Source organism: Schistocerca americana, chromosome 1, assembly GCF_021461395.2.
Source record: "Schistocerca americana isolate TAMUIC-IGC-003095 chromosome 1, iqSchAmer2.1, whole genome shotgun sequence".
NCBI lineage: Eukaryota > Metazoa > Arthropoda > Insecta > Orthoptera > Acrididae > Schistocerca > Schistocerca americana.
Genome location: NC_060119.1, coordinates 472439845 through 472453602, shown reverse-complemented (window position 1 = coordinate 472453602; position 13758 = coordinate 472439845). Strand labels below are relative to the sequence as shown.

The following is a 13758-nucleotide window of genomic DNA, read 5'->3' as shown; positions in this document are numbered from 1 at the left end:
TTCTGCCGTAAAATTCTCTATTTGAAGCATGCTCCTGTCACGCACCAATATGTGCGAAGTACGTGTAGAATAATCCACTCGATATCTACGGTAATTAACGAGACGCAGACATAACAAACTAGAGTTTTTTATCGGATATGTTTTCATGTAGACGTCGGAGCCGCAGAAGCGAAGCTGATATTTTTAAGGTCTATTTTCGCAGCCACGTCGAGTCACAAAAGGCGGAGTAGATTGCAGCAATTTGCGTAGCAAGAACGTAATTCATCTGAAGAGGTATCGACAAGCTATTTGTTAGGCCAGACTCACGTATTATTCGTGTTTTCGTAAATGGAGCTGCTACCATTCATGAAACAGAACAAAAAGGGGATCGGTGAAAAAATATCTTAAAAAGACGTGGCACTGAAGCTTATCTGAAACCTTTTTTGGGTAGACGTTAAAACTTTTTTAAAGTCCGTGAACTATTTGTCCATGCATAAGCTTCATTGTCAAGGCGCTAGTTTGCGACCTGAGCGAAAGTGTTGGCGAACAACTTGTTACTGAGAAGACAGCGCTGGAGAGCAACCATACGCCTAATTTCTATAGTGTTGTCATACTGAAAACTACCTGCTGGCTGACCTCTTAAGAGTGTAACAAACCTACTACAGACGAGATTGGGTACACTTCGCTTGTCCGTCGTTTCCTGGAGCCCTGTTGTGCGGTATAGCATACTTACTAAATAGTATCGGCGGCGGATCTTTAAGAAGTATAGGGAAGGGCTCCTCATTTTGAATATCACGAAATTGGAAGTAGTGTCTAAGGCATATGATCAGCGAGCGGGCTTAGCGAACATTAAGACAAAGGCATTTTTTCAGTGTGGGGAGATATTTTCATGAAATTACCATCACCAACTTCCTCCTCCGAATGAGGAAATATCTTGACTCCCCTCTACATTGGGAGAAGTGACTGCAGTGATAAAATATGAATAGTCAGTCAGTGTCATCACAGGAAAATTTTGGTACTCATTTTCCCCAAGTGCTGTAGAGAGTGGAACGGTGGAGAAATAGTAAAAAATGTTCAAATGTATGTGAATTCCTAAGGGACCAAACTGCTGAGGTCATCGGTCCCTAGACTTACACACTACTTAAACTAACGTGAACAACACACACACCCATGCCCGAGGGAAGACTCGAACCTCCGGCGGTTGGGGCCGCGCAGTCCGTGACATGGCGCCTCTAACCGCGCGGCGAGAAATAGTAGAAAAGTGCAAAGTGCTTAAGTAGGATTTGCAGAGTAATGATGAAGATGTATATATACGTATTCGTGATAAGTTGTAATTTGCTCGCCGGCCGAAGTGGCCGTGCGGTTAAAGGCGCTGCAGTCTGGAACCGCAAGACCGCTACGGTCGCAGGTTCGAATCCTGCTTCGGGCATGGATGTTTGTGATGTCCTTAGGTTAGTTAGGTTTAACTAGTTCTAAGTTCTAGGGGACTAATGACCTCAGCAGTTGAGTCCCATAGTGCTCAGAGCCATTTGTAATTTGCTTTTTGCTATCACAATTTTGATGGTACGTTACCCGAAATGCGTTAATAGTATAAGGCGAAGTAAAAAGTTGTGATCCCGAGTGAACAATCATTATATACAGATACATCATCTACTATATGTATCTGTTTCATGTTTGGTAAGCATATTTAGTATCCATATAGAACTTGAATTTTTTCCAATTAAATACAACATCACAATAAAATCAACGCAGAGGTGTTGTAAACAGTCTGGATACAGCAGACACAGACAAAAACGCACCCGTTTGCGTTTGGGATGATGTGGACACAGTATATAGAAATTGAAATTATTTAATTAACACCACTATCTGCACGGTAAGTCGTTAACATAATTATAGATCAGCACCAGTGTCATCATATATTACGCCCAACTTTTGTAAAATACTGTGACGTGGAAAAAAGAATATATTATGAATATGATTTCGCAGTCGCATTTCAAAAGCAGGCCAATTGCGCACACACGAAGTAACGAATGCGTCTGCAACAAACCAATAAAAACAGACCAGCCCCGTATTCATTATTCTAGCTATTTTCCGTAGCTAGATGACTAAGTGACGCTATAATGCTATTCCCGAAGCGCGCTATTCAGGTCACCCTGCACTATTATTTTTCGTTCGGAAGAAACACCAGATGTATGTATGTCCGAAAGAACAGACACCAAATACGTATGATAAAGGTAAAGACGGCCAATGATCCCTTCAGTGCAGATACACACCAAGCTCCAAAGTCTTACGGGAAACGGCGAGATGCCGCGAGTAATGGGACTATTTAACAGGGGCACTATATCATTAGTGTGCGGTATGAGCTGAGAATTTGGATATGGCGGGAGGCACACTTGGGTAGTCCGTCGGTTGCGGTGAAACTGTGTTCGGCTGGCGCAGTGGTTAGAGCATCTGCCTTGTAATCAGGAGACTTTAACTCGAATCCCGTTCCGGCACAAACTTTCAACTTGTCCCATTCTCAAAAATCAATGCCCACTGACAGCTAATGTCTTTAATTCCTTTGTGTCTTTGTAAATGCCATTACCTATTTGCGCCCCACTCTCGCGCAATCTTTGCGTTAGCTCCGTCTGTGATTATTTCTCGGTTGAACCATCCTTTCTTATTTTCATTGTCGTGGAAACATCTACGGAAGAAATAAGCAGGCCTGAAACATTGTATAATGTAAAGCCTGTGGCATTTGGCAGAAAGGAGATAACGATACCGACGGATTGAAAACATAATGTCACACACTCAACGCAACATGTATGAAATAAAGATTCAAAAGTGTCAAACGCGGAACGCAGCAATGAATCTACAGTGTCACGGAAGGACTATGTATGCTACTGAATGCTTTTACTACACGATGTGTGTCAATCATGCCGTCTGTCGATTATTAAGTGTGTCAGCCAGGTAATATATGACGTTATGCACGACTGAAAGGTCACTGCTGAATAATGTATGTACCTTGAGTTCAAGGGAGACGCCGGAAGCGTGGCTGCCTTTCGAAAGCCTGTGTTTGTTTATAAGCTCAGTTAAAGGAGAAACAGCCGAAGGGTAAAACCCGTTCCGACGTGTCGAAATATGTAACAGTGTCATAAACCACGGGTGAGCCTTGGAAATTCTCTGTCTGCAGCTGCTACAGAGCTTCAATTCCCATCACTTGCGTATAGTAGATTTACCGCTAGTTTTACTTTGCTTCTGGAAGGCAGCTTTGGCAGTCAAGTTATCGCAAAAATGGCCATGTGATTGTTCTCAGGGACCATCTGGTTTTATACCCACATCTTTCGACAGCTGGGTTTCGCACTTCGATGCATTAAAGGCGAACACGCTCAACATTGTCATTAAAAGTGTCCGTCCAGTGAACCAAGATCAAGCTGCGAAGAAAAATACAATGTCTTTAACGTCTCCTTAGGTAAAGTTCACTGTGGCGACGTCGAACTCCAGTTATTAGCATTCGCCTGCCATTAACGCCGACACGTAACGTAACTCATCTCAATCATACGTTCATTTTAGGAAGTTTAAGAACAAGCAAACTACTTTGCACTGACGTAATTGGTGACGAGTGTTCAGTTTCATCATATTTCATTTTCTACAGCTTCCCTTTAAACATCTCTCGACCTAAAGAGTGAGTAGTAGTCTCATTTCCAGATCCCATCGCTCGTGTGTCTTGCCTTTACTTCACATCGACGACATCGGCGATCCCACAACTGTCCTTCCTGGCTACCCTGATCGAACTAACGGTAGTTACTTCACGATTACGTCAACATTCATTATTAAATGTTATTTCTGTAAAATGACCAAAACGGAGTAATCGACTCAGCGAGCGTTGAAAATCACGTTTGTCGTTTTATTTTAAGCGCAAATCACTGAGAACTTGGGTCGAGACGACACGTAAGTAGATTATTTATAACAAAACGAAAACTCAGCAACCAGTTAAAGTTTTCCCACCGAAAAATAAATTTACCTAAGAGCAGTTTTGTTCATAAGCAAACCTTCACACGCAGCACAATGTTATATTTTCCTGATTTAAAATGGAAAACGCAAAATAATTTAAAAAATATACGTAAACATATATCTATCCGAACGCCGTTGTTCTCACATGAAGAGAAAATACTTTACTGAAACAATATAAGATTACATATTGCATGACGATGTTAGCATGTGCTAAGATTGGTGCTGCAGACATTATAACTAAATCTTCTGATCAGCTGTAAATAAAATGTAAATGGTGTTCCAGAAATGTTGCGACACACTTCGCGAGGTTGTACGGGGTGTGCTGCGAAACAAATCGAGGAGAGGAATGTGTGTCCTCAAACGTCATTCAACGACAGTACTGAAATTATAGGCGTCGGCAACTGCTGCTTGGCCACCCCTCGCCAGCAAATGTGGATTTGTAAGCCGACGGATCGTAGAAGGGACGCCTCGTAATGTCGTTTGGCATTCAGTGATCGCGACTGATTGCCACGATTGCCAGTGGAGAAGATGGAGCTAGCTGCTGCGTAGACATGCCTTTTCTCCTACGAATGCGATGCTCTGTTGCTTTGGTCGAGACGTTGCGCCTACAAAGTCAACGTTTGCTGCCGAAGGAGTGGCCTGGTGGCAGGCCTGTAACTTCGACGGTCTGCAGCGTCGTTGGATGACGATTCTTCACACGGGTTCCTACCCTCGATTTGTTCCTTTACAACCCCTCCAAGTTTGTCGGTACACTTCTGGGACAACATGAAAAAAAAAAATGGTTCAAATGGCTCTGAGCACTATGGGACCTAACTGCTGTGGTCATCAGTCCCCTAGAACTACGAACTACTTAAACCTAGCTAACCTAAGGACATCACAAATATCCATGCCCGAGGCAGGATTCGAACCTGCGACCGTAGCAGCAGCGCGGTTCCAGACTGTAGCGCCTAGAACCGCTCGGCCACTTCGTCCGCCTGGGACAACATGAATTGTTACGTAAACTATAAAAGACGTTTTTCCGTATTACGAATTTGCTCGCCAAGCAAGGTAAATCTATCTTAAGATAAGGTGGGACACTGAGTAGAACACCCGGATATGGTGAGCGGTACCCCCGTTGACACGCATTTGTTTTCACACGCGCTCTCTTCGCGTTTTTTAGCCTGGCAGATGAGGAGCTCAGTGGTATCTTAATTTATTAAATGACATGACCCAAGTAACACTTAACCTTCATCAACGGCATCGTCAAAAGCACACAAATCACTAACGAAATGACGTGAGATGCTGTCATTTGAAAACTGCGGGCAAACAGCACAGGTCGTTCCGCGATTAAATTTTGAATCTAGTTTCTGATCTCTGTAGAGTGATAAGCACATTTATTACTGGACCGAGGCCGGAAGAAGTGTGTGTGGGATGCGACTACTACCGTGTCCCGCTGCCCACTACATCATGCGGCAGATACGCCACCTGGCGGCTTCCCTTGAATACGCGCACGTGCCCGGAGTTCCAGATGGCTGCTCTACTGTTCTCGCCGGCCCATTTGTGTGTGTGTGTGTGTGTGTGTGTGTCGCAGCAGGTACCTCGCTCCATCTGACTGCAATCCCTTCTGCCGGACCTTCTCGGCCAGAAGAAAATCTCACTTTCCCTGCAGATTACCAGTCGGGAGAGGGGCTGTGGGCAGTGCGACCTCTAGTCATCCATACTACACCACAGAGGCAAACTGCACATTGGGACCAGGTTCAAGAACTTTTTGGGCACGGTAGATTTCAACCGCAATGGCACTGTTAGAATTTTTCTGGATTCTACATCTACATCCATACTCCGCAAGCCACCTCACGGTGTGTGGCGGAGGGTACTTTGAGTACCTCTATTGGTTCTCCCTTCTATTCCAGTCTCGTATTGTTCGTGGAAAGGAGGATTGTCGGTATGCCTTTGTGTGGGCTCTAATCTCTCTGATTTTGTCCTCATGGTGTCTTCGCGACATATACGTAGGAGGTAGCAATATACTGCTTGACTCTTCGGTGAAGGTATGTTCTCGAAACTTTAACAAAAGCCCGTACCGAGCTACTGAGCGTCTCTCCTGCAGAGTCTTCCACTAGAGTTTATCTATCATCTCCGTAACGCTTTCGCGATTACTAAATGATCCTGTAACGAAGTGCGCTGCTCTCAGTTGGATCTTCTCTATCTCTTCTATCAACCCTTTCTGGTCCGGATCTCACATTGCTGAGCTGTAATCAAGCAGTGGGCGAACAAGCGTACTGTAACCTACTTCCTTTGTTTTCGGATTGCATTTCCTTAGGATTCTTCCAATGAATCTCACTCAGTCTGGCATCTGCTTTACCGACGATCAACTTTATATGATCATTCCATTTTAAATCACTTCTAATGCGTACTCCCAGATAATTTATTGCATTAACTGCTTCCAGTTGCTGACCTGCTATTTTGTAGCTAAATGATAAGGGATCTATCTTTCTATGTATTCACAGCACATTACTCTTGTCTACATTGAGATTCAATTGCCATTCCCTGCACCATGAGTCAATTCGTTGCAGATCCTCCTGCATTTCTGTACAATTTTCCATTGTTACAACCTCTCGCTATAGTACAGCATCATCCGCAAAAAGCCTCAGTGAAGTTCCGATGTTATCCACAAGGACATTTATATATATTGTGAATAGCAACGGTCCTACGACCCTCCCCTGCGGCACACCTGAAATCGCTCTTACTTCGGAAGACTTCTCTCCATTGAGAATGACAGGCTGCGTTCTGTTATCTATGAACTCAAGTGCAACGATCATTTTCAAGCACAAACCAAAGAAAGAACTAAACAGTGTAGCAGTACATCATTTATTATTCCTGGAGTCAGATACATTGCTTAGGGATAACACTTAAGTGCAACGAAGATCTTCCATACCTTATTTCTCATGTGTCTTGCGTTCGGTCCTCCTGGCCTTGTTGCGCCATTCTGAATGTACTTTCGTCATTTCAGGGTGCTGTCCCATCGTCTTCAATTTGTTCTTTAGGGGCCTATATCCAACAATTGTTGTTTAGGGTCCTAATCCATGTACTCGATGGGCGTCAAGAGTCTCTTTTCGGTTCTTGATTCTCTTTGCTACTTTAAACAAGCCTCGTATGTTGTCATTTCTTACTCTCGTTTAGGTTCATTCCTCCAGACCAGCGTAGCATCCTTGCCTCTGTAACCTCGGGCAAACTTGGTTGCGCGTAGGCCAGCATTCCGTAACGTACGTTGAAGCTTGTCTTATCAACCGTTTTCATAAATTCCTTTGGTTTCAATAGCCATTTTCGTGTCGCAGTGCAACGAAGATGTGAAATATTTAAAAGGGACGACTGAGATTTGTTGTGAGACTTCTGGGAACCTCCACCTGTTATACTGCCTACAAGGTATAGTGTGATCTTCAACAGACTACGGCGCAAATGTTTTGGGACCATAATCAAGTCGGGATGAAAGAAGACGTCGGTGGAACTTAAACACGCTCCAACAGAACCGTAACAGATCCGTTAGCCAAGCGAAACTTTAACAGAAGTGCTCAGGAAACAGCAGTAATCACTTTACGTTTGGGGTAGATTGTGCAACAGTTCCATTACTTCCGTTGTGTGTGTTTTGTACTGATCAAGGCAATGACATAAAAGAGGTCAATGAAGGGAAGAGACAGAGATGTTTTCTCCCAGCATTCTAATACGACAGAGAACGAAGTACTCTCTGTCAAGAACAGACTAGTAATTTTTGGATTAGATGCCTAGATTTACGTAGATGAGAGGTGTGCTGGAGTGATTATCCCAGTGGCCTTGTCTAAATCAGCAATAATCTCAACGGGACACTACTAGCACAGTTAACTGCAGCAGAACTCAACTATTCTCCACGTGTGCAGCGGCATTTCTCTGGCACATTAGAAGAAAACGATAACAGTACCTGCCGGCCATTGTATGGTCGGGGTGAAAGATATAATTATTGCGACGAGAAAACCCAAGTCCTGGAATATACTAACTGAATTTCCGTACTAAACTTCACGCGAGTGGAAGACTGAAACAAACTGACAAGACAAAATACGTCCAGAAAAGAAATCACTGCGCCCATCGTAGTACCAATATGAAATAAAAACATTACTTCAACCAGAATGACAGAAGAAAAACAGTATCGGAACACAATAATTACAGCATACGTCTTCTACTGACACATCTTGATAGGGTATTTGTAAAACATGTTGCGGCAGACTGCATAGCATAGAGAGAAGCACAAAGAAGACTAAACACTAACAAAGAGGTCTTCAACAACAGTGCAGTTAACTTCACTGCTGCTCAGACAGCTTCCCCCAAGACTGTAGTAACATGCACTTCGTATGCTTGGCAAGACCGTTTCGCGTGTGACGGAGACCCGTTAAGGGCTTAATTTACAACCACCCACAACGCGGTCAAATTTCGCAGACGACCGTTGGTGTTCCACACAGCAGGAATCGTCTGCGTGTTATTTACAGATTGCCGCTTCGCAGCATGGGTGGACCTCCCGTTAACGAGCGCCGCAGGAAGTCTTACAACCATTCGGACGCCGTTAAGGCGACGAGCAGACAGGCCTGACGGGAAACTGCGCATAAACACCAGGCGACACACAATGACTGGACCGCTGTTTCTCTCAGGGCATTCTTGAAGTAAAGAGCATGTTGGCAGGTGATCAGTCTGCATGTTCTCTCACCGTTGTTACCCCATCTGTCGCTTTATCACCACACACGAAACACAGTGCGTGCGCCTGCAGTCTTACCTGCTTCACGTCCGAAAAGGAAGGCGTTCCACCACATTTCCGAATGAGAAAGTAAGAACTTTAAAGGCACACCATCGAAAGAAACACGACTTAAAGTTTATAACAATACAGCGGTTTGAACGCTATGATTCTGCTGTATCTTATACCACATACAAAACTAATGAGACAAACATTAATATAGCCAAAATAAGATTTGTAAGCAAAGTCAAAAGAAGCATTCTCTTAGATTACACCGCAAACAACGATTGATGAGAAGAGCTAAATGATAAGTCAGTGCTGCAACATATATCATAATGTTGTTTACAACTTGGAACCGGAAAACTCTGGAAGCCTAATCCTAAATGTCAGATGGCCGTTATTGTATATTCTAACAGTGGATGAATTGTGGGCACGAGTAAGCGTCGGACTACAAAACCAAAGACGCTTGGTACAAATCTCGGTTGGTATGGTAGTGATCGTGTTTTGAACTCAGGCAGTGTTGTAAGTGGTGGTGGGAATATCGAGGAGAACCGCTCTAAGGATTCAACATCGAACTGTAGGTCACACAATAACTGCCTAGGTGATCGCTTCTCAATATGGTGCCAGGAAAATTCGTGCCATTCCGACACGGTCATTTAAAGTAAAGCATAATATTCAAAACAGCTTTCGGATTGATGGTGAAATTATTTCTACTTCAAATCGCTATTATGCGTGTTCTAAACCCGGTGTATCGAATTTCTGATTCCTTCGTATAAAAAAAATTAGGTCATTCTCCGTAATGATTCGTCGTGTACCGATGTCGCCAATATTTTAACAGCTCTTAACGGCTACGAAAGAACTAAGAAATATACTGAGAACACAATAGATACAGTAGTGTCAATGTGATTAGTACAGACTACTGAACTAGAATATGCACTGTGAATGTGGAGAAACAATAGAGACTTGTGATGACAGTGTAAAGAAACGCTGAGCTTTGTGTAGCTGAAAGGAAAAACAAATTACCACCTTTAATTCTGGCGACGCTTTACATACAATTTTTAACTGAACTATTACGATGATGCGACTTGACAATTCACTGGAGACCTAAAAGAATCGAGAATGTCGGATAGTTGCTTCAGTTTTGTATTAGAAAACGCGCACGGTAAAATTCAGCTTACTTTATTCATCTAAGAAGACATCCTATCTGCTCGCTGTAGTAAAACGCTCAGAATTTAAAAACAAATACTGACATGATGCTTTTAATTTTATGTTTAATGTCCTTCTTCTGGAAACGCGGTATTCCTATCTTCTTTTCCAGCTCTATGAACGCGGCTGCGTCGGCTACTTTATTAAAGTACAGTATCACGTTGCACAAGCACTCGTGTTCTACGTAAAGAGAAATAAACTTAACAGTTGTATCGTCACTCCAACGAGCCTAGAGAGACCGGAACGAAGACAAACAATAATTCACGTTTCTAAACAGACGGCGTACATACATGTCCAATGGCGTAACAGTGGTAGGTGAGCTGCGGTGGGGAAGCTACTTCAACCAATACTGTTTATCTTAGGCCGACTAAACCGAATTACTTACCAACTTTACTAAACAATGTAGTTCACACGCTTTTAGTTACTAAATCACTCGACACTCACTAAATTACTATTTGGTGTAAACCAGCCTTAATAGATTAGTGTTGCAAAGCAACCTGCTCGAAACGTGAAGATCTTTTGCGAACTGACATGAAAGGAGGGGGACGGGGAGGAGGAAGATCCACTGACTGCATAGAAAAGTACGGTAATTATTCAGACACATTTGGGACCGGATTCTCACCTGAATATGACATCCACGTCGTAAAAATAAACCGCTCGGTTTTATCTCCTCTATAATGTTTCAACAGTAAAGAAACTTAAGGACACACTTCCGTGGTGCCTGAACCACAAGGCTGTCTACTGCTCCTGGTTGATTGGAAGTGTAATTTCACGAAACCGTAAGCCGACTTCCAACGCAGAGCACCTGAAATGCAATGAATCGTCAAGAAAGTCTGATCTTAAAAGAAAGTTTTGCCTGTAAAGGGAAACAAAGAGATACAATTACATTTTCCTGGAGACATACTGAGTCTCGACTCTGTCTTAGGTAAGGATAGAAGCTCCAGGAAAATGTAATTGCATCAGATCGACGAATCATCTACGTCTGAGATACAAGCGGGATTTCCCCATTACGTACGAAGCTGGGGTGCTATTCCAATATCGGCGAGCCTCGGCAATATTGACGATTAATGAAGGGCAAAATCAAGATGGGCTGCGGTGCGAATTGAAGTCAGTGTAAGGGAGGGCACTGGACTAGGATTTTCTGTGCAACTGTGTTAACCACAATGCCAGGGTTGTGCAGTCAAGTTCCAGTCCTGACACAAATCTTAATTCATCACTTCAGCTTCTATCCTTAACGAAGGATACAAATACATTGAAGGAATCGTCTCACTAATACAAAAAGATGAAATTCGTTCCTTACACACGAAAGCTTATGGTAAGCAGTACCGTCACGAAGTAGTGTTGGATAAGTGCTGTGCCAGGTAACAAATACAACTTCAGCAGAACAGTTGGCGATCTCAGACCGACAAGGTTTAATCTCACAATCCGAATTCACTCATCGAATAGCAGACAAACATAGCCCGAGTATCACAAACACTACTTAGTCTAACTCTCGCTCCTTGTACAGTAAATCTCCGGGGAATTCTAGTTGAGGACTCTGAAACGCTGCCCGAGAAATGAGAGATTATTCTACAGAACGACCATCATGACGTGTTCTACACCTGACAGTAGGTCTAAGTATATTCAAAGAAAAGCGGGCAACTCTGCAAAACACCCTGAAACACATGATCCGTCTACCACTACTGAGCAGACGGGGAGTTCAGAAGATCAACACAACAATTCACTATTTGCAGTGTCGTAGCGCTATTATCTGTAATATATGTAAACTCCCGTATTAGGTCTGCTCAAACACATAAAACACCTAAGTTTTCTCAAAGGCCATCACATGTCCGTGACGTGCAACGTGACTCCCAGCTGCAGCTTCGCAGAAGACCCAGGTTTGAGCAACGAAAATTTCACACCACGGTATCTTGTAGCGGAAGCATCGAGTGCAACGCGTAACAAGACAGAATCTCTCATCGGCGATATATCACTACAAACAGTCACAACTGTCGAAAACATAGTAGTTATCCATAGTGAATTAAGGAAGAACGAACACACAAGTCAAGTTATAGCAGATGCCAGTGTCAATCACGAGATTGACTAGAATGTCCTAAAGAAATGAAATCCATCCTAGCAAGTGGCCTGTACGGATTCTGTCAGCCGGCCGAAGTGGCCGCGCGGTTCTGGCGCTGCAGTCTGGAACTGCGAGACCGCTACGGTCGCAGGTTCGAATCCTGCCTCGGGCATGGATGTGTGTGATGTCCTTAGGTTAGTTAGGTTTAACTAGTTCTAAGTTCTAGGGGACTAATGACCTCAGCAGTTGAGTCCCATAGTGCTCAGAGCCATTTGAACCATTTGGATTCTGTCATTTGAATTTTTTGCCAATCTGCAACTTTTACTAAACTGGATCAACGAAACCGATAGGGCAGATTCGAAGAAGAGCTGTTCCATTCGCTGAGCGTTTGTTAAGCCAGCTTCGAAGAAATGGAAAAAACTCTAGTGGAGGATGCTGAAATGAAAACCGTCGCTCGTCTTGGAAAGTATTACTTAAATTTTAGAAATCGGGTATTGTACGACGTGTCAAAATTATACTACTTTCTCCCTGTTTCATCCATTGCAATGACCATAACGGTAAAATTAAAGGGAAATTTGGGTTTATTCGCGACTGACCAACTGCGAATGGAATAATACTCTTAAACTGACGCTTCTACACTACATATCTCCAGCCATACACGAGTAGACGGAAGGTAACACACTTAGATGACAAGTCATAGAATAGTGATATGCACATATACAGAAGGCGGCAGAATCGCGTCCAAAATGTATAAAAGGGTGGTGCATTGGCGGAACTGTCATTTGCTGTTATGTGATTTACGGCAAACGGTTTTCGACGTGACTTCGGCCGCAAGACGGTAATTAACAGACTTGGAACGCGGAATGGTAGGAAGACCTAGACGCATGGGCCATTCCATTTCCGAAATCGTTAGGGAAGTCAATATTCGGTAGCAGAGTGCGGCAAAATTTGGCGTTAATGGACTATGGCAGCAGACGGCCGACGCGAGTGCCTTTACTAAAAGCACGAAATGGTCTGCAGTGCCTCTCCTGAGCGGGACCATATCGGTTGGACCGTAGACGACTGAAAAACCGTGGCCTGTTCACACAGTTCCGATATCGACCGGTTAAGAGCTGAAGGTAGGGTTCGAGAATGGCGCGGACCGCACGAAGTCATGGACACAAGTTGTCAGTAAGGCACTGTGGCTCCATAACGGTGTGGTCTGTATTTGCATGGAGTGTACTGGGTCCTCGGGTCCACTGACTGGACTCGCATTCGGTTCAATCCCGCGTTCAGCCATCCTGATTTAGGTTTTCCGTGATTTCCCTAAATCACTCCAGGCAAATGCCGGGATGGTTCCTCTGACAGGGCACGGCCGACTTCCTTCCCCATCCTTCCCTAATCCGATGAGACCGATGACCACGCAGTCTGGTCTCCTTCCCCAAACCAACCAACCAATCCACTGACTGGAAACTGTTATGTTCGGCTACGTAGAGGCCATTTGCAGCCTTCGTGGAATTCATGTTCCCAATCAACGATGAAATTTTTATGGATGACAATGCACCATGTCAGCGGGCAACAAATGATCGCGATTGGTTTGAAGAACACTGAGAGACAATTCGAGAGAATGATTTGGCCACCCAGATCGCCCGACATTTATGGGGCATAATCGAGAGGTCAGTTCGTGCACAAAATCCTGCACTAGCAGCAGCTCCGCAATTATGGACGGCTATAGAGGCAGCAAGGCTCAGTACTTTTTGCTGGTAACTTTCGACGACTTTTTGAGTCTGTGCCACGTCAAGTTACTGCACTAGAC

At 43.9% G+C, this 13758-nt stretch overlaps 1 protein-coding gene across 3 annotated transcripts in view; it reads right to left on the bottom strand.

Moving 5' to 3' along the window:
• Positions 1–13758, bottom strand: part of LOC124603631 (kinase D-interacting substrate of 220 kDa B) — a 388427-nt gene that overhangs the window by 187990 nt on the left and 186679 nt on the right. The window lies entirely within an intron of this gene.